Source organism: Furipterus horrens, unplaced genomic scaffold (genome assembly GCF_987537825.1).
Source record: "Furipterus horrens unplaced genomic scaffold, mFurHor1.1.pri manual_scaffold_8, whole genome shotgun sequence".
NCBI lineage: Eukaryota > Metazoa > Chordata > Mammalia > Chiroptera > Furipteridae > Furipterus > Furipterus horrens.
The window spans coordinates 40603854-40627747 of record NW_028327178.1 but is presented as its reverse complement, the minus strand read 5'-3'; the positions used below and the strand labels follow the sequence as shown (position 1 = coordinate 40627747).

Genomic DNA, 23894 nt, shown 5'->3' with positions numbered 1-23894 from the left:
TTCTGTGTTCCTGGGCATGGTTCTACTTTTATGGTACAAGTCTGGAGAAGCTAGCTGCAGTTGTGTCCTGGATTGCTGTGTTTGCCTATATTACCAAGGTTAGGACTTAGGAAATCTGTTTGTTCTGGCTCTTTTAGCTTCTGTGTGTTTAGGAGAGATTCTTAATTCCTGTACCTTACTTGTCTTCTGTAAAATGAGATTAACAATTACTGCTCTAATTATCAACCTTCTGCATAGGATTGTTGTGAAAATAAAGTGAAATAATTAATGTTGGGAAAAAGGGTGTACAAGTTTATATTACATCGTCAGAATTATACATTATCACTATACTTCGAGGAGTGTCCGCCTCCTTGAGAAAAATCCCATTTCATTGTGGAGCTGAAAATTCTTGGGGCCCAACTCAACCTATTTAATCAGAAACCTTGGGATTCGGGCTTACTGATCTGTATTTTAACAACCCTTCTGATGCTGAACCACTGCTCGGGAGGGTAGGAAATGTCAACAACAACTAGAAAATATTCTTCTGCTAGTTGAATATTAGTTTGAAAATAATCCAGACATGTCATAACATCACTTTTGAATGCTAAGTATGAAATGAAAGTTAAGTATTCTTGTTAGCTGCTGTTTATCTTTTAATCTCTCAAAATTTAATCCAGAGCTGGAATTGTAAACTCAGTTGCTTGTAGGGACCAACCAGGTAATCTGAGTGAGTGAAGCAGGAACTCTGTAAAATAATAGGGGATGATGAGTTCTGGTGGACAAGAATGTGTGAAGGTGGCAGAATTCCTAAGGTTCCACTGATGTTTGCCTGGTGGTAGTGTGGGTCATTGTTGCCAGATCATTTGATTTTTCAGTTGGTGCTGGAAATTTGTATTTTTATATGAATTTAAGTGTTGACATAAAATTGAAAGAAAACATATGGACCCAACAAATCTGGAAGCCAGGTATTTTCAGCCTCTCATTTAATTAATATGATGGATGAGAATATTTGCATTTAAATGAGTATGAGAGAAAAACAACCTTGTTCAACATTATTAATAAAGAAATGCTTATGAAAATCACACAGATATTCTTCAACGTTCAGGTTATAAAGATTCAATAGATTAATAATATCTAGTGTTGGCAGCATGTATATGTTTCTTATATCTTCTTCAATGAATGTCTCTATTTATCATGTTACATGGCTGGATACCTTCTGGACAGACCTCATATATACAACTAAAAATTCAGTTTCTCAGTTGCACTGGCTACATTTCAAGTGCTCCATAGCTGCATGTAGCTGGTGGCTACCATATTGGACTGTGAAGATAGAGAACATTTCCGTCATTAGAGAGTTCTATTGGACAGCACTGATCTAAACTCTTTGACACAGAAATTTCCTTTCTAGGAACTTACTAGAAAGAAATAGACAAAGACATAAAATAAAAACATCATCTGAAACATTATTTATGAGTAAAAAATTACAAATTAAACATCATGTTTTTATTAAAAATTAGGTTTTAGTAAACATCCATGACATATCGTTCAGTGAAAATATTCTTACTATAGAATCATTTGAGGAGATACCTTAGGTACATAGAGATTAGGGAAACAATTTTTTCTGATAAGTTCGTAGAAGTATAACAAAAACTTTCCCTTTGTAGCCTTAGCTGTTTTCATATAGTAGAATAGGTTGATTTTCACCAAACAATGAGCAGAGACACTTGCCAGGTCTCAAAGCTGCATCAGTATCACCTGGGTTTCTGTGAGAAATTTAGAATCTCAGCACAGTATTCACTCAAAGACCACTGACTCAGATCTCTTGCAGCACCCAGGAATCTGTTCATTAAGCTCTTCACTTACTGGCTATATACTACCTTCTGTCACTGAGTCTCTCAAGCTTAATTTGTTTGATCTTGGCCAAATCAAATCCTCGTGAACTCTGCCCAGGTACTGTTCTAGGTGTTTCAGTTGCTGCAGTGAAGAAAACTAGCAAAATTGCTGTTCTTATGGGAATCAAACAATATGAAAGAAATATGTTGTATTTGATATGGTGTGAGGTGCGTGCTAGAGAGGAAAATGAAGTAGCAAGGGGAATTTGAAAGTCAGATGGGAGTTGAGATTCTCTACAAAGCGTCACTGACCAGTGACACCTGAGTGAAGACCTGAGAGCCGCAAGGGACCTGACTCATTGGAAGATTAGAGGAAGAACATTCTTGACTATTGTGAGGGGAGGGGTAACTATGAGGCCAGTGCTGCAGCTGCAGAACAGAGAGGCAAGTGACAGAGTGAGTGGGGGATTAGGTCAGAGAGGTAATCTAGATCTTTTGACTTCAAAATTCTTTGTTCTCTCTAGTATACCACACTGCTCAAATTCTTTGGTTAATCAGTTTGTAAATAGATCAGACATCTTTACATTCACTGTTTTTCATTGTGATCTTCCAACACCTGCCTTATTTGCCTGGGGTGCTTGTTAAATGTGGATTATTGGTCTCTTGACCTGCTGAATAAGAGTTTCTGGGGTGGGACCCTGGAATGTGCATTTTAACAATCTATCCAGGTGATTTTCTTAGACATAAAAGTCTTAGAACCACTCCTTACATTTATCATTCTGTAAATAAAGTTTTTATAGAGCAGGTGTGCCTAAAATTGTCACCACTGCCTGTAGAAGTCATGCTGTAAAGAGAAGATATAATTGGTGTAATGTCTCACTTATTTCTTACAATTTAAATTGATTAAATTAACACTACTTATAGTAAATATATATCTCAGTATTCAGGGAACTGTGAGACTATTACTATAATTCTTACCCAAAGGTTGGGGGAACCTTTTCACTTGAGGGTTCTGTCTCCTTCTCATCTGGTCTGTTCTGTTTTTTGGAAAGGACAACTTTAAATATATTTGATATTTTTACATCATGTTTTCTTCTCTTTCTCTTTTACCTCCTGTTTTTGTTTTTGTTTTTCTTTTTTTTTCTTCATTTTTTCTTGAAATCTAACCATCCTAACTTAAAAACCATTAACTTTTTGGTGGACTCTTTTATGCATTTCTATGCATATTTATATATATTTACCAACACAAATAATTTTACATAATGAGATCATATTTTAAAAAAAAAAACAACTAATCACATCTTTTAAAAAATTTAGGGAGCCTAAATTTCCTCTTTACACTACATTGTCATGCCAACAGTGTGGCCAATCTGCAATTTATTTTGTTATAACTTTTTCCATGACCATGTAACCTTATATATATATTGTATATTCTCAGTATGTTATATGTAACTATCTTTTATATATATGTATATGTATAAGATGTCGATTCAACACGGGAGGAGACAGATACCGTGTCACTCCCGAGTCGGACTGCACAACCATTCTCGGCGGTGCAGATAGACTCTTAAGAAGCTACACCATCGTCTCTCGAGATGGACAGCTGCTGACGACGATATGTATAAGATGTGATACATATATAAAATCATCTTTTTTTCTCTTAGTAAATCACAAGGGATATATTTCTAAGTAAACTGGTATAGCTCTTATTTATTTTTTTAATGACTACATAATATTCTGTAGTATTCATTTTCCATAGTTAAATAACTGATTACTTTATCAAAGGGCACTTAATGTAAGAAACCAAGAAAATAGAGCTAAATATTAGAAGACAAACGTATCTGATTAAATAATTTAAAAACATTTTTGTAAAGCTAAAAAAAAAACCATAAACAAATACCATAGACAAATGATAGATTGGAAAAAAATCTCTACATATACAGAAAAAACACTATTATTTCTGGCTTTTGAGGAATGCCTAACAAAATGATATTAAAATATTTTATAAAATTTAATTTTTAAATATTTTGCAAATGATATGACTAGGTCATTCACAGAAGCACAATTCCAGATGGTCAGTAAATAAAAAAATGCTTAGCCTTATTAGTTGTTTGAAAATACAAGTTAAAAGTAACAATAAGCTATCAGTTGACACCCACTTGATGTTAATATAGAACCTTAATGCATAGTAAAATGTTCAGGACTACTTTGTTTATTCTATGAAAATATATACGGAAACTTTTTTTGAAAGTTGTTTTCAGAGAGTTTGAGGGAGACTCAACTCACATGACAAAGGATGAGATCAGGGCTTAGAAAATTAAACTTTGATGTCAATTGCATGACATTTTAAAATTCAAAGGCATTTCCTTCTATTTGAAACCAGAGATTGTTGCATTTTAGAGTTCTAGAGCAATCCATCCTAAGAAGAAAACAATGCGCCACAGGGTTTACTTGACTTCCCAAGGTCACCCAGCTAGTCCTGCATGCTTTCTGGTTTATCTTATTGTTGGTCAGTATCTGCTAAGACCTTTAATTGCAGCTAATACAGAAAAATAATATGTTAGTAATTTTTCTATTTTCAAAAAAGTATTGAATATACAACATTTTGAGAGACTATACTTTCTGTAATTTGTTTAGATTTTAAGTAGAATAACAGGAAAACAATATACTTGTATAAAATAAAAAAAAAACACCACTACAATCTTATTACCCTTACAACAAGAGCTGTTTCCTCAGTTTTGCTTCAGGTATTTATCTACATGCATTAATGATTTTACATAATAATAATGTTTCTCTAATTTTTCCAAAATCTTTTGGTAACTTTGACTTTCAGGACTTTTAATAAAGGTAGTCGGCTTGACTCTACCTTTCCTTTCTTCTGACATTTTTTTTTATGCATGTTATTTTTAAGCCTTGAACATTGCTTCATATGAGTCTCCAACCTTAAGAAAATGCCTTCAATGGCTATCAGTTGCATTTCCCAGAGGGTGTCTCCCTAAACATTAGTTTCCTGGTATAATGCTGTCAGCTCTATGGGGTAGAACAAAAAACTAACGATGTTAAACAGTAATGTCACCAAGGACCCAAGTTCTTTTGGTCCTCTGCCATCCTCAGCTTCTTAGGATTTGTCTTTCATCTTGTCTCTTCATATTCCCAACATGTCAACACTCCCAAACCTCACAAAGTTTTGACTAAAGTCAGAAAAAGGTTCTTTTTATTCAGGCTAAACACTTTAAAGATGTCCCCAGTCTTGCCAGAATTTAACACAGTGGCAGAAGTCAGCTACTGACAAGAAAAATAGATATGCCATGAGTGATGTAGAATAATCAAGGTTCACTCTCTTATGTGAGCATACAAAAGCTCTGGAGTTATTACTATTGAAGAAGAGAAGGAAATTGCTTGATTAGCCATCCAGCAATGTGTGTCATGAAGTGCAATTTCCTCAGTTCCCTTCAAGGCTCTCAATAATCTGACCTCATGATCATCTAATACAAAACCTCTATTCTAGACAAGCCAATCAGTTCTCTCTCTTGTTCATGTGCATTTCAATCTATGCCTTGGTCCATGTTTCTCCTAGAAATCTCTTGATATTCTCTAAGGCTTGCTGTGGCTATTTAAATTAAAACTGATCAAAGTTAAATAACATTAAAAATTCAGTTCCTCAGGTAAATTGATTGCATTTCAAGAGCTTTATTTTTTAATGTTCTTTTTTTTAAAGATTTTATTTATTTACTTTTTAGAGGGAGGGGATGGGAGAGAGAAAGAGAGGGAGAAAAACATTAATGTTTTTTGCACGCCCCCAGCTGGAGACCTGGCCTGCAACCAAGGCATGTACCCCAACTGGAAATCGAACTGGTGACCATTTGGTTCAGAGTCTGGCACTCAATCCACTGAGTCACACCAGCCAGGGCTGCATTTCAAGAGTTTAGTGGCCATATGTGGCTACTGTATTAGACCTCAGTTATGGAATATTTCTGCCATGGCAGAAAGTTCAGTTGAACAGCACTGCAGTAGGGACTCTTGCAAATTATACTTCTTATTTATCCCCTTTTTTGCCAAACTATGGGTCAGCTATATCAGAATCAACTGGAAATGCTGTTTAAATGCATATTTTGAGCCCTAGGAGTAGGACCCAGACCACCCAAAAGTTGAAGAACCATTGCTTTGAGGTCTAGTTTAGTTTATTTCCTTTAGGGAAATATACTAAATACTGGAGTTTTCATTAATTTTCTCCTACTCCAAACTTCTATAGCATTTATAGTTTATATATTACAGTTTTAGAATAATTATATTTTCTAATTACTTCAGAAAGCATTTGTTCTGAATATTAGAGTAAGCCCCTTGAAAGAAGGTACGACAGCATTTTATAGTCTGTATTTTCCAAAGTGTCTAACAGAATGTTGAGCACATAGTATATACAAAGTATCGGCTGATCAATTACATTTGACAGAAAAATCATAATTCTGTGTGCAGAATTGGAAATATAAGATGGATGATGGTAACAGTTTTTCTACAATATTTTTTCTCAATTTCATTTGTTGGAAATAAACCTGAACATTCTGGTTAGATTTCTAATAAATATTACATGAAGATGTTCCCCATAAGGTTTAGATTCGTAGCATTTTTAAAAATTGGCTATCTTATTATTTTGTTCATTTTAGTGTTTTATTGAATTTATTGGGGGTGACAGTGGTTAATAAAATTATATAGGTTTTCAGTGTACAATTCTATAATACATCATCTCTGTATTGTGGCGTGTGTTCACCGCTGAAAGTCATGTCTCCTTCTATCACCATTTATCCCTCCTTTACCCTCTTGTACCTCCCCTCACCTTCCTTCCCTTCTGGTAATCAAATACCGTTGTCTATGAGTTTTTTGTTGTTGTTTGTTTGTTTAATCCCTTCACTTTTTAAAAAAATTACTTATTTTTTTAACAAGGTTACTTTATTTTATTTTTTTAATCTGTTTTTAGAGAAAGGGGAAAGGAGAAAGAGAGGGAGAGAAACATCAGTGTGCAGTTGCCTCTCATGCGCCCCCAACTGGGGACCTAGTGTGCAACCTAGTCATGTGCCCTGACTGGGAATCAAACCAGCGACACTTGGTTTGCAGGCCATAGCAGCCAGGGCTCCTTCACTTTTTTTACAGTCCCACAACCCCACCTGCTCTCTGTCAGCTGTCAGTCTGTTCTCTGTCTATGAGTTTGTTGTTTTGTTTGTTAGTTTATTTTGTTCACTAGATTCCACATATTTGTGAAATCATATGGTGCTTGTCTTTCTTTGATTGGCTTAGTTCACTTAGCATGATGCTCTCTAGGTATGTCCATGCTCTTGCAAAGGGTAAATTTTCTTCTTTTTTAGGGCCGAGTAGTATTCCATTATGTAAATGAACCACAGAATTTTTTTTATCTGCTCATCTACTGATGGACACGTGGGTTGCTTCCAAATCTTGGCTATTGTAAATAATGCTGCAGTGAACATAGGGATGCATATTCTTTCAAATTAGCATTTTGGATTTCTTCAGATACATTCCCAGAAGTGGAATTGCTGGGTCATAAGGCATTTCCATTTTAAATTTTTGAGGTAACTCCATACTGCTTTCCACAGTGGCTGCACCAATTTGCATTCCCACCAACAGTGCATGAAGGATCCCTTTTCTCCATATCTTCGCCAATACTTGCTGTTTGTTGATTTATTGATAATAACCATTCTGATAGGTATGAGGTGATATCTCATTGTGGTTTGAATTTGGATATCTCTGATGATCAGTGAGTTGAGCATCTTTTCATATGTCTAATGGCCATCTGTATGTCCTCTTTGGAGAAGTGTCTATTCAGGTTTTTAAATTGCAAATGTATTCTCCCATTCAGTGAGTTATCTTTTCATTTTGTTTATGGTTTTCTTTGCTGTGAAAAATAGTTTTAGTTTGGTGTCATCCCATTTGTTTATTTTTTCTTTTGTTTCCCTTGCCCAAGGAAATATATTGGAAAAAATATTGCTACGAGAAATGTTGAGATTTTACACCTTTGTGTAATTCTAGGATTTTTGTGGTTTTGAGTCTAACATTTAAGTCTTTTTAAAGTATATTTTATTGATTATGCTATTACAGTTGTCACAATTTTTTTCCCTTCGCTCCCCTACACCCAGTACTCTCCTTCCCTCCAGCAACCCCACCCCCTTAGTTCATGTCCATGGGTTGTGCATGTAAATTATTTGGCTTCACCCTTTCCTATACTATTCTTAACATCCCCCTGTCTGTTTTGTACTTACCAATTATGCTTCTAATCCCTGCATCTTTTCCTTATTTCTCTCCCTTCTCCCTCCCAGCTGATAATCCTTCAAATGATCCCCATACCTATGGTTTTGTTCCTATTCTGGTTGTTTGCTTAGTTTGTTTTTGTTTTTATTTTTTTGATTCTGTTGTTGATAGTTGTGAGTTTGTAGTCATTTTAATGTTCATAATTTTGATCTTCTTCTTTTTCTTAAATAAGTCCTTTAAACATTTCATATAATAATGGCTTGGTAATGATGAACTTCAGAGAAGGAAAACTCTGACTCCAAAAAACCTCCGCTGCCTTGCGGCATACCTCTTCTGGGGAAAGGCTAAGGGAGTAAACCCCGACAGAAAATCCGGAGCCGGAGTCCCTAAGGCGGTTTGACGTTGTAGTCAACACCGGCAACTCCTGCGGCGCACCTGAAGCCAAGCTGTATCGACTCCGTCTTTCCCTTGGACCCTTCAGCTGCGAAGAGAGGGGGGGTCTGCTGCATGGGCAACAGCAGACCCTCCATATCACCCTGCCCAGGCTCTGTAGCTTCAGCTCCACTGGAGAGGACACTCCAGCGTCATCGCAAGATGTCAATTCAACACGGGAGGAGACAGATGCCATGTCACTCCCGAGTCGGACTGCACAGCCATTCTCGGCGGTGCAGATAGACACTTAAGAAGCTACACCATCGTCTCTCGAGACGGACGGCTGCCGACGGAATGATGAACTCCTTTAGCTTTACCTTGTCTGGGAAGCAGTTTCTCTGCCCTTCCATTCTAAATAATAGCTTTGCTGGATAGAATAATCTTGGTTGTAGGTCCTTGCTTTTCATCACTTCGAATACTTCTTACCAGTCCCTTCTTGCCTGCGAAGTTTCTTTTGAGAAATCTGCTGAAAGTTTTACAGGAACCCCTTTGTAGGTAACTCTCTGATTTTCTCTTGCTGCTTTTAAGATTCTGTCTTCATCTTTAACTTTTGGCATTTTAATTTTGATATCTTAGTGTGGTCCTCTTTGGGTCTAGCTTGTTTGGGACTCAGTGTGCTTCCTAGACTTGTATGTCATTTTCTTCGCCAAATTAGGGAAGTTTTCCTTCATTATTTTTTCACATAAGCTTTCAATTTCTTGCCCTTCCTCTTCTCTTTTTGGCACCACTATGACTCAGATGTTGGCACTTTTGGAGATGTCTCAGAGGTCCTAAACCTCTCCCTGTTTTTTTCAACACTTGTTTCTTCATTCTCTCCTGGTTGGCTGTTTATTTCTTCCTTATATTCCAAATCATTGATTTGAACCCAGGCTTCCTTCCCTTCACCATTGGTTTTGTGTGGATTTTCCTTTGTTTCACTTAGCATAGCCTTCACTTCTTTCCTTATGTGTTTGCCATACTCAAGCATGTCTTTCAAATGTGTGAGCATCGTTATCACCAGTGTTTTGAGCTCTTCACAAGTTAGGTTGGCTATCTCCTCATTGCTTAATTCTCCCACTGGTGCCTTGATTTGCTCCCTCTTTTGGACGATACTTCTCTGACTCATCATTCTGACAGGCTCCTGTGTTTGTTTGCCTCTGTGTCCCAGGTAGAACTTTCATACCTGTTGTGTTGTAAGAGGCAGAGCCTTAGGTGTTCTTCAGTACAGGGTGACCTGGTTCACCACGTTGTGATGCTGTATGTGGGGGAGGGGTTAGAGAGGGAACAATGCTGCTTGCCCAGCACTCGCCCCTTTTCCAGGCACTTCTCCTGCTTCCATGTGGGACTGGCACTTCTCTAGCTGTTACTCTGGTGATGGTTCACAGAGTGGGTGGGTTTGCAAACATTGCAGGACCATGGGGGCCCTCTAAATAGATGGACTTTGCTCAGAGACTAGCAGTTTCTTCTGCCGCCTCAGCCCCTACTGGTTTCACAGTCAGAAGCAATAAGGCTTTATTTTCCCCAGTGCTGGAACCTTGAAATATGCAGTCTGGTGTGGGGCTGGGATCACTACCCAGGTATCACCCTCCAGGCTTTTATAATGTGTCACTATGCTTTTTGCTGGCCTTGCTGCCGCCACTGCCACCACCACCGCCACCACTACACTGCATCCTCTCCACGCCAGCTCTGCTCCTCCTACTTGTCTGGATGTATTACTTCTTTATATATATATATATATTTTTGGCCTTCCATGCAGTTCAATTTTCTGATGGTTCTGTTTGTTTTTAGTTTTGAGGTAGTTGTTTCCTTATGGTTGTGGAGGGAGACAAAACATGTCTACCTATGCCTCCATTTTGGCCAGAAGTCTGACACTTAAGTTTTTGATATATTTTGAGTTTATTCTTGTGTACAGTGTAAGAAGGTGGTCTAGTTTCTTTCTTTTTTACATTTATCTGTCCAATTTTCCCAACACCATTTATTAAATAGACTATCTTTATCCCATTGTATGTTCTTGCCTCCTTTGCCATATATTAATTGACTATAAAGACATGGGTTTATTTCTGGGCTCTTTATTCTGTTCCCTTGATCTATGTGTCTTTTTATGCCAGTACCATGCTGTTTTGTTTAATGTGGCCTTGCATTATAGTATGATGTCAAGTAGTGTGATTTCTCCAACTTTGTTCTTGTTTCTCATGATTGCTGTTGTTATTTGGAATCTTTTGTGGATCCATATAAATTTTTGGAATATTTGTTCTAGTTCTATGAAATATACAATTGCTATCTTGATAGGAATTGCATTAAATCTATGGGTTGCTTTGTGTAGTATTGACATTTTAAAGATTTTAATTTTTCCTTTCCATGAATACAGTATATGCTTCTACTTATTTCCCTCTTCTTCAGTTTCTTTCTTCAGTATCTTATAATTTTCCAAGTACAGGTCTTTCATACCCTTGGTTAAATTTATTCCTAGGTATTTTATTATTTTTGATGCAATTTTAAATGGGATTGTTTTCTTAGTTTCTCTTTCTGATAGTTTATGATTGGTGTATAAAAATGCATTGATTTCTGGATATTTATTTTGTATCCTGCTACTTTACTAAATTTATTAATCAGTTCTAGTACTTTTTTGGTGGAATCTTTAGGGTTCTCTATATACAGTATCATGTTATCTGCAAGTAATGACAGTTTTACTTCTTTCTTTTCAATTTGAATGCCTTTTAATTCTTCTTCTTGTCTGATTGCTGTGGTTAGGACTTCCAGTACTATGTTGAATAGGTGTCTTGTTTCTGATATTAAGGTAAATGCTTTTAGTTTTTGCTCATTGAGTATGATCTTGGCTGTGGGTTTGTCATATATGGCCTCTATTCCTACTTTGCTGTGAGTTTTCATCATAAATAGGTGCTGGATTTTATCAAATGCTTTTTCTCTATCTATTGATATGATCATGTGATTTTTGTCTTCATTTTGTTTATGTGGTATATCACATTTATTGATTTGTGGACATTGTACCAACCTGCATCTCTGGAATAAATCCCACATGATAATGGTGTATGATCTTTTTAATGTATTGCTGGATCCAGTTTGCTAATATTATGTTCAGGATTTTAGCATCTATGTTCCTCAGGGTTGTTGGTCTGTAATTTTCTTTCTTTGTAGTGTTTTTATCTGGTTTTGGAATTAGGTTAAAAGGCTATTTTAAAAGTGTTCTGATCTCTTGATTCTCTTGTGGAACAGAAACAAATCAAACCTCTGGAGACTTAGCTGATAGAGAAACTTCTTGTTGCAACCAAACATCCCACATGAATAAGAATTTATTTCCAGGTAGCTATTCTACCTATTTTGATGATTTAATAATCACCTGAGAATTGCTGGAACAGGAGATTAAGGTCTTGGCATATTATAGAATGACTAGAGGAGTATCTTCACCAGTTGGAGCACAGGGAAGGATCAAGGTAGATTGATAATATTACTATTACCAATGATAGCAATATTAGTAACATAACATTACCAATAATAGTAATATTTATAATAGTGGTAGTGTGAGCATTAGCCTCTCACTTAGGACTAGCATAAGGAATGTTTCTCTTACATTCTCTTTTGCATAATTTCACAAATTGTGTAATTCTGTGGGTTGATGTGAAAACAAACTGCTACATTCTCTGGTAGGCTTATTACCTTATAATACAGAATCAATCTAATTATTTAAGAAATAAGACCTCTGTTGAACAAATAACTATTTTCCTCTGAGGCTCTTGATATGTATTTTTACTCTAAGACAGTTGATTCTTAATTTAATTCCAGAAAAGTCACATTTCTAAGATAATGGATCAATGTACCAAGCACATGATGCATACAAAAGACCCTCAGGAAATGTTAGTTCTTTTTCCTCATCAGACTTTCTACAGCCTTCAGACTTCACCAGAGAGTAACAATTAGTATGAAATTTTGGCATCTTAACTAATGTTACCAAGTTCTTCTTTACTAAGAAAGTTGGACCATGTAAAAATCACCCTTCATCCCCTTGTTTATTTAAATGAAACAACCTAATACTAAGTATGAAATTTTCATAGTATTCTTGATCAAAAGATGTATAAGGAATTATTTGATATTGGTAGGTATTAAATGGACCATCTTCACAATCTACTTGAAGCTTTATTGGAAGCAGGAAGTGTAGTGCCTGGGTTATGGTATTTCAGATATTCTAAATGCTTGAGGGTTTTTTTTTTTTTTTTGCCATCATAAAGACTCCTGAGTCAGTGGTATGCCTTATCTCAACTTCTGCCTCCAGAGCATGTGATGGATCTCTGTAATAATACATAGCACAGTTGCATATCTGGAATTTCAGAGAGAGTATGTATATATGCCAGAAAACGTGTGTATGCATAAAACATAGCCTTTCATATAAGACAACTATAAAGGTCTTTACGACTCATATATGCTTCTCTGTTTAGTCCTTTCCTGCTATTTAATACTTTAATTTATAGCAGTAATTAATAATTTAATTTAATAACCTAATAAAAATTAATGTACACTAGTTTAGGCATTGTATATACATCATTTCTAATGCTACAAGAGCCTTGTAAAGTAGGCATTATGATTCTCAATTTTTTAAATCCTCACCCAAATATATATTTATTGATTTTAGAGAGAGAGGAAGTGGAGGAGAGAGGAAGAGAGAGAAAGAGACATCAATGTGAGAGAGAAACATCAATTGGCTGCCACTCCAACATGTCCCAACTGGAAATTGAACCTACAACCTAGGTATGTGCCCTGACCAGGATGGAACCTACAACTTTTTTGGTGTATGGGACAATGCTCCAGCCAACTATTTCACCCAGCCAGGACTATGATTCTCATTTTTACAGCTAAGAAAACTAAGTCTTAGAAAGGTTTAAGTAAATTTCACAGGTAGTAAGCAGAGAAGTCAAAATTCAAACTTATAGGCTAACTGATTGCAAATCCTTTGTTCTTTCCTTTGTGTCATACTCTTGGGTACATGTCTTGTAACTCAACTGGATTGTAAGATCTAAATGTCAGGAATTGTACCTTATTCTTTACTCATATATTATCCAGCAAGATAACTTGCAGCAAATGTTGCTGCTCTTGCTGAAGGTGGTGTGTATAGGTGCTTTCTCTTTTTTGCTCACTACTCTATCTCCCCACCTAGAACAAGTACAGAGATGCTCTGAAATAAGTATTTTTCAATGAATGAGTGAATGAATGAATTACCTCTCTACCTGTAGGGACGTGTTAGCTTCTTTACATGCCTGTGGAATCCATCCTTAACCTAGGCCAAACTTCTTTCAGACCTAAGCCACTCACTCCAGGGGAGCTGGGAGAAGGGAGGTTAGGTGGAACAACATAAGCTTATCACCTCTACTGGAGATACCAGGTGAGGCCCAGATCCTTTAGAAGCTAGGTCAATAGTATTACCTTTTGAATAAAGGATATTAACAGGGAAAAATAAATTCCAAACAATTCTGTGGAAGAGATGAAAGGAGATACATTTAATTTTTATCTTTTTGAGCTTTACAAAATGATGTTTTTGTAATACTTCATGCATGTTCAGGTTATCATCAGATTTACTTATTTATAAGTTTACTTGCATAATTTAGGCCTATGAGCTTTAAATTTGCCAATTAATATATCTTAGTTAATAAAAAAAAAATGGAATGCCATGTATTTCTAGGATATACTGCATAGTGAGATAGACCCATGGAATTGAGAGTCTGGAAAAAGTGTCCTGAAAAATGTTAAATTTCTTGTGCTGTATAAATGTTACAATTCATTTTGCTTACTAGATTTTAAATTGATAAGACTTCCAAAATCAAAACAGTATGGGCTTACTTTTAGATACTGTTACATGAGAAATTACCAGACATCTGTATGGTGTTTACCCTTGGGAAGCTAAAGTTCATGTATTGCAAACAGACACCATAATTCTATCCTAGAGTAAAGTTTGTGTTTAACCTGTACTGATTTTTTTAAGGCTTTGAAGTAGTACTTGGCAACAGCAATTATAATATCAAACTGCTTCTTAGTCTTCTTTTGGATAAAAACTAATTAGTGCATCAAATACATTTGTCACTTCCTTAAAAATTATTTTTCTTTTCATAGTTTTCCTACTGAGCAAGAAGTTTATGTCCAGTGGGGATAATAGAATTCTCCACTGGGTAGAAAATTAACAATAAAAGTCAACTTATTAAGTCCTTATCAAGTACCTATAATTAAAATGGTGCTGTGGAGAAAGAGAAAGGGAAATAAAGAACTGTCCCTGATCATGGGGAAGCCTGCAATTTAGATAAAACATAGTTATGTGGCTTGTGGTTTTATAGATTTAGATCTTATTTCAACCATGTTCCTCAGATCATTACTAATGTAGTAAAAGATTCATATAATATGTAAGGATGTCATTTGTTCTGTTACCAAATACCAAAATTATGAAATAATTCAGTGTAACTGATATCTAATGGAGATTTAATGTCCATTTCATTTTTTAGGCTAGAAGATGCTTTTAACTTTGTTCAAAAGGCATTGAATGTAAAATTTCAAACAGTGCTGATGATGTTAAGGAAATCATGGTATGAACCTTAAATTTGTTAGTAACACTTCACATACATCAAAGTATCTATAAATAAAACAAAAATATTGTGGCATGTATATTTTGAGAGGGGCATATTAATTTCATCACAATTCAACTTAGATCCCCCCCTCTTTTTTTTTTTTTTTTGTCTTAGAGCAGAGACTAATTATAATAAAAAGCTCATTTTGAGACATTCTTTATTTGGCAAATTTAAGGTATGAGAAAATACCATTTAGACAGAAAATGAATGAAAGCTTATTTTGACCTTCAGTGTGTTTAAGATACATTTATAGTTATATGAAATTACTCAGTTTCTATATTACTATCTTACTAATGAATATAGAAATAATAAACATTTGAAGCCTAGATCATAGAGCATTTTTTATAGATCCAATTTACTCTTTAGACATTTGGATTCTCATCAATTTTTCATCAGTGAAGACTGTGTACACCCTGATTTGGCCCTTGATATATGTTTCTCATTATGTACAGTAATAAAAAATAACACCAGTCAGTGCCATATTTATCATAAACATGCTGTCTTTTTACAATTTTTTCTTTTATTGAATTGAATTAAATTTCCTACCTGTTTAGTGGACCACCAGAGAAAGGAAGATACATGTTAAGGAAAGAAAAATAAGGAGAGAAAAGGCCGGAAGGTTAACTAGAACTCAATACTTATACAGTACAATAATATTTTAGCTTTAAAGTCTGTTACTCCTTTATACTAGGGCTTAATAAAAAACAAGATCATAATTTAGTCTGCTGAATTCTAACTCATTACATTTAGGTAATTTATTGTTGTGAAGTTCTTGTTTTTATCTTATTTAAAAGCTGTTCTTTAAATTACGTTCATGAGAAGTCTGTTCTGAGTTGACTTTCATTAGTAAAATTCTGTTTTGGCCTGTTTAGAGATATATTTCCCTTAACTCTTATATTAAGTTAAATCATTAGCATATAAATCCTATTGCAGTGATATGTAAATAAAACTGACTGATTAAAAATAATTGTGTAGTAACAATTTTCTCTCTCTTAAGAATTAGAGATTTAAATCTCTGAAAACACTAATGTGTGTGGGATGGTTATGATAGTCCAGCTTTCTTTGTATGTCTTTCATTCAAATGTGAATTTATCCTAAAAACTAAGATGAGCTCAGAAGGTAGAGAATTTTAATTTGAATAGTCATTTTCTTCTTTCTCATGAACAGTGAAATAAAATCCTATTTTACACTAAGAAAAAAAAAAACAAAAAAGAAAACCTGTTTAAAAAGCCAGTATTCAACTACCTTATTTTAAATGCTCTTAATGTATTGTTAAGTTTTTCACATTAGCAGTTTTTCTGAGATATAATTATATCAAAAGAAACATATTCTGTAACAACAGTTCTCCAATTTCCAGTATGATGTTGAATATTGTAGTACTATGTAAAGGAAATCAGTAGTAGAAATGAGGTTGTAGAAATACATTTCAAATAATGAAATCTGAGATGTTACAAAAAGTATCAAAGTTAGCAGAAGCACACTGACATATATATTATAACCACATTTACATATCTAAATACTGTGTATATATTTAGACTATATTTTAAACCAGTGCTTAATACTTAGTTTGATACTGTAAATACAAATCAACTGCCAGGAACAATCTCTAAGGACAAGTTTTTGAAAAAGTTTTCACTTATCACTATTTTGTTTAATACAGAAGATCAAGATTCAAAGCTCTGTAATTTGGCTTCATTTTATGCTCACTTGTTGGCATTGTGTAAGCTACCATGAATGTTCTCATAACCTAGGTCACGTTGTATTGACTTGAGCAACTTTTTCTACTTCCCTACAATAAAACAGGCCATTTGTGTGAGTTGCTGTTGATTGCATATTTTGAAGTCATATTTGTCCTTAGCCATTGAATTACCAGCCTGTGATTATCTCTTGTAAAATAAACAAACAAATAGACAAAAATCTCTTTGATCTACCCTAACCTTTCTATATGTAAATTTAGGAACAGTGGCACTGTAGCATGCCAATAAATGTACTCCTGCATTGACATTTCCTAAGTAATTATTAAAAGGATTATAAAATTTACCAAAGGAATTGTTTGTTGTTTGATAAAATTTACTTTGGTAACATAAATGTAAATATTTCCCAAGCAACCACTGTAGAGTCAAGGGTTCTCTTCAAAGAAAAGACCTTTGTTTAATCTAAGTATCTTTATTTTATACAGTTAGAATAAGTAAAGGAATGTTTTCTGAATGCATTTATTGAGAGACCCTGAATTTTTATTTAGGACATTCTTTAATATGTATGTTTCCATAGTGTGCTTACAAATTTTAAGAAATAATTATGTATGTTTTGCTTTAATTTATGGTTACTGTTTAGAATTTAAAACTGAGTTTTATAGTACCCAATAGATTCTGTGATATGCGGTCAGACACATTGGTTTAAAATAAAAATCAGTGATTTCTTTTGTTGTTAGCTTATCATTGGTAAAAAGTGTTTCTGGGTTAAAAACCACAAGACTCTTTGCAAAGTGATGGCCCGGTAGTGAAAATGTAGAAACTGAGTGTCATAAATCAGTTTTCTCTGGGTTCATTTCCATTTTGTGTCATGGTGTGAGGAAAAACAATAGATGAGAACAAATTAATATGAATATTTTTAATCATTTCATTTGGCAAAACTCCATGTCATACCAAGAAGCAGACATTGAGTTTTTAGAGACATTTTCTTTTTAATAACTGCTGAATAACAATTTCTGTTTTAACTTATTATGAAGACTTTCTGTTTTAGTAAATTAGATTGTGTTGAGGTGGTGGGTGGTATAAATAACTATAAAAGGTTTATACCTTACACTCAGGGTTATCACCTAGTTACCAAAAATGCTGCCTGGATCCATTTTTGTAGTGCCAGGGAGGGTAGGGGGTGGGGAGAATGAAACTTGAATCAGTGACCATCTGGCCCAGATTTGGCTGATTTCCTTTGCACTGCCCTTTGTTTCAGCCAGACAATGGATTGTTCCCTTTATAGATAAGAACTCTGTTGATGACTTTGTGCTGAACCAGCAGGTTTGGTTTGGGATTTCAAGCATAGACTCATAATGAGGGGTTTTCTGCTGTTTTAACATCACTATCCTTATCTTAATCTAAATTAAAAAATATTTTTAAGGTCGTTTTCTATAGTTTAATAGTGGTGGGATTGCAGACAAGTCAAATAAAATAATGAGGAATGTAGCTTTCTGGTTTGATATTACCTATCTCAAACATTGAAATTTTCCTTGTCCTTAGTTTCCAAAATTAATATCTCCCTGATTTTGATTTTTGATGAAATTTTTTATAGACTCCTCTATGTCTGAACTTGAATTTTCTACTCAAACCTTTGATGATTTAAACTTAATGTTACCCTGAACATAGGCTAGGCTTTTATAGATGTGGTTATGTAAACATTAAGATTTCTGTGATATCTGTTGCCATATATCTGAAAATTACATCTTGGGATCTTAGAGCTATATTCCTTACTTTAAATGCTACATATTTAACATGAGACAGTTAAAAAAAAATGGTTATTGACCAGAAGCAGGGACCTTTGTTGCCTATTATTCTAAGAACACCAACCGTCAGTTTTAGTAGGTTAGCTCACAAGCTGTAGAGATCAGAGTGTGGTTAAATGTTACTTTTCCAGAAGAAAAGAGGAAATTTCAATGTTGCCATCTTATTATGTAGCCAAGAAACATAAAGATAATTATTTTTACTGCTGAGGTTTTACGAAGATTGTTGGCTGTTTAAGTCAAACTTATAGTTTAACTCATCTCTTTACAGCTGAATTGCCATCTCTCACTCCAATACAGAATTTTCTTCAGACAACTTTTTCTGAAATCACTTATTAACTTTGAAAGCCAGCATCTGATCACAATGGACTGCTTTGAGATCTACTATTGTAATTCTTTTTTGTAGATAAAGGAATGTTCTTTAGGTAGAATCAAGGGCACTGATCGTAAGAAAAAAGCTTCTTAGTAGTTCTACCAGGATCTAAGTATGTAGTAGATGGAACCACACAGTACAGTTCACTGTCACTTGATGTAATTAATTTTAGGTATGCGTGCAGTGTAAGTGAATGTCAACAACTGGCACAAAATCTTAGTTTGCATCCACATGGGGCACAGTCTATTCACATATGTTGCTCCCTTTCTCTTTAATCGACTGCTTGCTCTATTTGATGGTAATAGGGCCTTGGAATTACTTGTTTAGTTTAAATACATGGTTGTGAATTGGAATCAAACATTCAGATTTAGAGAACTGGTTAGTTAAATTGTAGAATAGACACAGGGAAAAACTACAATGACAATACCACCACTAAGACAAGTTCTACTCTACTTTCCTCCTTGCTTTAATCAGACACTAGTTCAGAGAACTAGTTTGAGGTAGAGAGGACGGTCTTATTCTTTTCTCCCCCTCCCCTGTCCTGTTCATCCTTTACCCCCCAACCTCTTACTCTCCTTCAAATCTCACTGAGGAATTATAGTCTCTACAGAGGCTTGGTTGCAGATGCCTGGAAAGTTTACACTGCAGAGAGTTGTTTTGTTTGGCATAGCTAATCAGGAGCCAGGCTGGAATTGCTCATAGCTGTCATTCAGGTTTTGTTTCAAAGTCCAAGGACCTGCTGGGAAAAACAAAAAGCTAATGAAAGCTGACTGTATTTAAGCCTCAAATCTGTGGAATCTGAAATGATGTCCTGACAGTGTATTCTTATTCTTCCACATTCTTGCTGTTACTAAGGTAACAGATTTTTAGAAGCTTTCCATCTTCATTATCAAGTATTTGCTACATTTGTTGTTTTTCAGATTAGAGCAATTCAGATTATCTCCTTTTGAGATGAAGGAAAAGAGAAAATAATGGAAATAAAATGTTTGAATCAGTTACCCTGAATGCTAGTAAGATCAGTTTTTTCCTCAATACCCTACAATTTTATGGATTCATAACACATATTAACATTTAGAACGAGATTAATTTCCCCAGGTTTTTGAGTGCTGTGTGTGTCTGTGGAAATCCCATTTCCTTGTGATGTAAAACAGTAGGTATTCATATAATAACTAACAAATACCTTTTAAGGGAAAAGGATAGTTAATGAAATACTTTGTCTTTAAGATCTTCCTTTTTGAATAATAAACCAAATTATATGAAACATTGATGTGCTTGGATTATTTTCTCTGAATGGGAAAATTAAATAACATGAGGAAAGGGACTTAGATGGACATATTTACCCCCCAAAATCAGACTTTTTATATTTTTTTCACAGGATGTTTTACCTCAGTGGCCTAGCTAGCACTCATATACCTGAAAATGCTCTTGTTTTTACAGCCATAAGATCGTAGGGGGCACATATTATGGGGTGATTTGATAAATGATAAACAAAAGATAATTTTTTAGAGGCAAGGTGTCCTTTGGGCATGCTTTAGATTTGAGATTTCCCAGGAATACTCCTCAGTAGTGTTATAATCTTTATGAATCTTCTTCTCAAGGTGTTGACTCATTGTAAGATGACAGTTTTTTTCTTTTATCACAGATCTACCAAACATCTTTACCAAGTACTTTTTCCTTATGTGGCAATAACTATAATATTGAAATGATCTAGTTTTAGTACTGATCAGATCATGTTCTGATCAGTACATTCATGGAAATAAGATCTGGCTTAATTTTCTTCTGAGAAATATAAGAGAGTGGGCAGCTGGCTGAATTGAAAGAAGAACCAGTAAGGACCTGGAAGGGAAGTCTTCAAAGTGTGTCATATGTCCTCATTTTAATTTCTGTACCTTTGTTCATGCTGACTTCCCAGCTTGGAATTTTATCTTCTCTTCTCTCCATTTATCTAAATACTACATTTCTCAAGGTCCAGGTCAGGTCCTTCTTCATTCACTAAGGCTTCTCCAACTTCTAGTGCTGTCCAGAGAGTAAGAGACACACAGTGTCCTTAGCTGATCACAGTACCTAAAGAATTGTATTCAGATAGGGTTTCTACATTTTTCAGGAGGAGAGTAATTTGGGATCGAGGAAATATGGAAAACAATGACATAAAGGAAATAAACAATTTTTTCTCCGCTTCAAGTTTATTTCTTTTTAAAAATAATTTTTGAAAGTTTTTAACTATACCTGACATACAATGTTGTATTAGTTTCAGGTGTACAAGATAGTGATTAGATATTTACATAACTTATGAAGTGATCACCCTGGTAAGCCTAGTATGCATCTGACACCATACCTAGTTACTACAATATTATTGACAATAAGGGAATAGACAGTTTGAAAGGGGCAAGTTTAATCCAAGATTTAGAAACAAGATAGCTATCTTCAAGGGCTGAGATAGATGTGCAGTTGGGATCAGATTTACTCTAATTACCTTAAAGCTCTTAAAACTGTTAATGTATCCTTAAAGCAGTGGTGTTCAAATTTTGCTCTGCAGAGTTGCAGGCTTTGTGTGGTGTGCCTTGTGCTCCTAGGAGATAGAGGAGAAGGGGCACTAGTTTTGAAAATCATTGCTCTCTAGAATAATAGATAGGTGAGAGTTTTGGTTCAGCGTAGGGATAAGAGACTTTGAAAAATTAAATGGACTGCTTGGTGAAATGTTAGTTTCTCAATATATAACAGGCACTTAATGACCCTGACAAGGATGTTGAAAGATTTTTGCTTATAGGGAGAGGTTGGATTTGATGCCCCCACCCTCTAGGTTTCCTATAGTTCTAGTACTGTATAGTTGATTTCTTATCTTATTGTTAGTATCAGGTGATTTGTCACTGAGCTGTTCTCAATTGGGTTTGGGGTAAACCCTATCTTCCCATTCAATCATGAGGCTCCAGAGAATAAGAATAATGTCTTTACTGCTTTTGGATTCTTCAGATCCCAGCATAGATGTAGGAGCTCAGTAAATACCTAATGATAGAACAAATAATTGCAAGAAGCATGTGCTTGATTACATTATGCCCTCTTCCAATTATAAAAGGTGATAAGGGAAGGCATTTGCAGGAATTTTTTCCTGCTATTGCTTTCTGCCCTCTAGGAGCAGTAGAAATGACAAAGGAGATTTAAGATAAGCCTTTATTATTTTTTTCTGGCCATGATGCCAGAATACTACTGTGTCTGAAAGAGTGGAAATGACCTCTTTCCAATTCTCCTTCCCACCAACCCCTCAACCCCAGGAATGCCTGACAGGTGAAACCTTGGATGTGGAAATCATGACTCCTTATACATATTGAGAAACTGAGACACAATAGAAGGGCAAAGTGAGGTTTTCAGGTATTCCAAATATAGGTAGGAAGATACATTTTCAGATGATCGCATCACCAACCTGGACTTTGTGAAGTGGGGGTGTGGTTTGCCTCAGGATTCAGTTGGTTCTGATATTATTGAGAACTGGAACTACAGGGTATGAATTACAGGGAAAAATTTCCAGGTGCAAGCTTGCAATCTAGTAATCACGATAGAATTGATAAAGGCAGACAGGTGCTTGATGAGCACAGTGTAATCTCAAGTAGCCCTTTCACACATAGGAGACCTTTTATACTTCTCTTTCTACTGGGTAGAAAAGAGCAAGGTTTTCCCCAGTTCTTGGCACATTGCCTTGTGTCTAGTAGACACTCAAGGAGTGCCTATTTAATTGAGCTGGATTTTATTAATGGGACTTTTAGAGCCAGTTAACAATTGTAGTATACGCTATAGCTGGTGACAGTAGTCATCATTGCTTGAAGTCTCCACTATACCTTTACAAACTCAGGAGAGTTGGAGGATGACAAGTTTCATGATATCAATATCTTATAGTTCAAATGGGGCAACTGATCACATATAAAACACAAACAGGCTTGTGAATGATCTCTGTCCAAATGGTTTGTTGTTGATAAATGACAAGGGGAATGCCTGGAGCCAGTGATGATTCCAGCATTAAGGAATTCTTATCATACCCCCAAGAAGAGGAATGTTTTTATTAGGTGAGTAGTTATAAATGCTAACTATGTGTGCTGTAATACCTGAGCACCTGCTGGAGTGAAGATGTCGTAAAGAGACAGAAAGCTAGATAGGGAAGGGCTCTCAAAACAAGTCAAATACCTATTATGTCTGTGTTACTGATGGAGAAGAAAGGGGGGGGCATAGATATTTAAAGAGCCAGGACTAGAACATAGGTTGTTTGATTCCTAAGATATGTGCTTATTCATAATGGTGGAAGAGTATATTTATCCATTGTGTAAATTTTTCAAAATACTTATGAATGGCCTTTTTTCTCAAGACTGTTTTGAAATTTGGGGTTCATGCATAATTCTGAAAAGTGTTACTATATCTGTAAAGCTGCTAAATGTGTCTTAGATCTTTAGGTAACAAGGAGGCACTGCAGGTGTCAAGGTCATCACAAAGCTGCTCGTGTAATATATGAGATAACATCAAAATGCCTTAGGCAACAAGTATCATGATAAAACGGGCAAAAATATCATAGAAGGCCTATGTAAAAATTTTAAAACAACCAAGACAACTGATTTGCAAAGTGTAAATAAAAATAAGTATTGTTTAAGCATATTAAAGCATGTTGGAGCCAGTTTTAAGTCATTTAAGAGAACATGTTACTTTTAAGGGACACAACAAACTTTAAATGATTCTTAGCAACAGTTCATTAAAATATCAATCTATCAATCAACATAGCTGAGTTACGCTGGGTAGTTCCAGAGATCAGAAATAGGATTGGGATAAGCATTTCACAGAGGAAGATTTAAGTAAATAACAAGAAAGAACTTAAAGCATATTTACTTGTTTAATTATTAAAGCAACCAAAGAGTCTAGTAGTGAAAGTTAGATCTTCTTCCACCTCT

General features: G+C 35.2%; 1 protein-coding gene across 1 annotated transcript in view; it reads left to right on the top strand.

Annotated features, from left to right (window-relative positions):
• The window catches only part of GREB1L (GREB1 like retinoic acid receptor coactivator), a 289176-nt gene that overhangs the window by 4851 nt on the left and 260431 nt on the right, over positions 1 to 23894 (top strand). The window contains exon 2 of the mRNA XM_090285750.1: positions 13123 to 13238. The gene's annotated coding sequence lies outside the window, so the exon portion shown is untranslated. The remainder of the gene's footprint in view (positions 1 to 13122; positions 13239 to 23894) is intronic.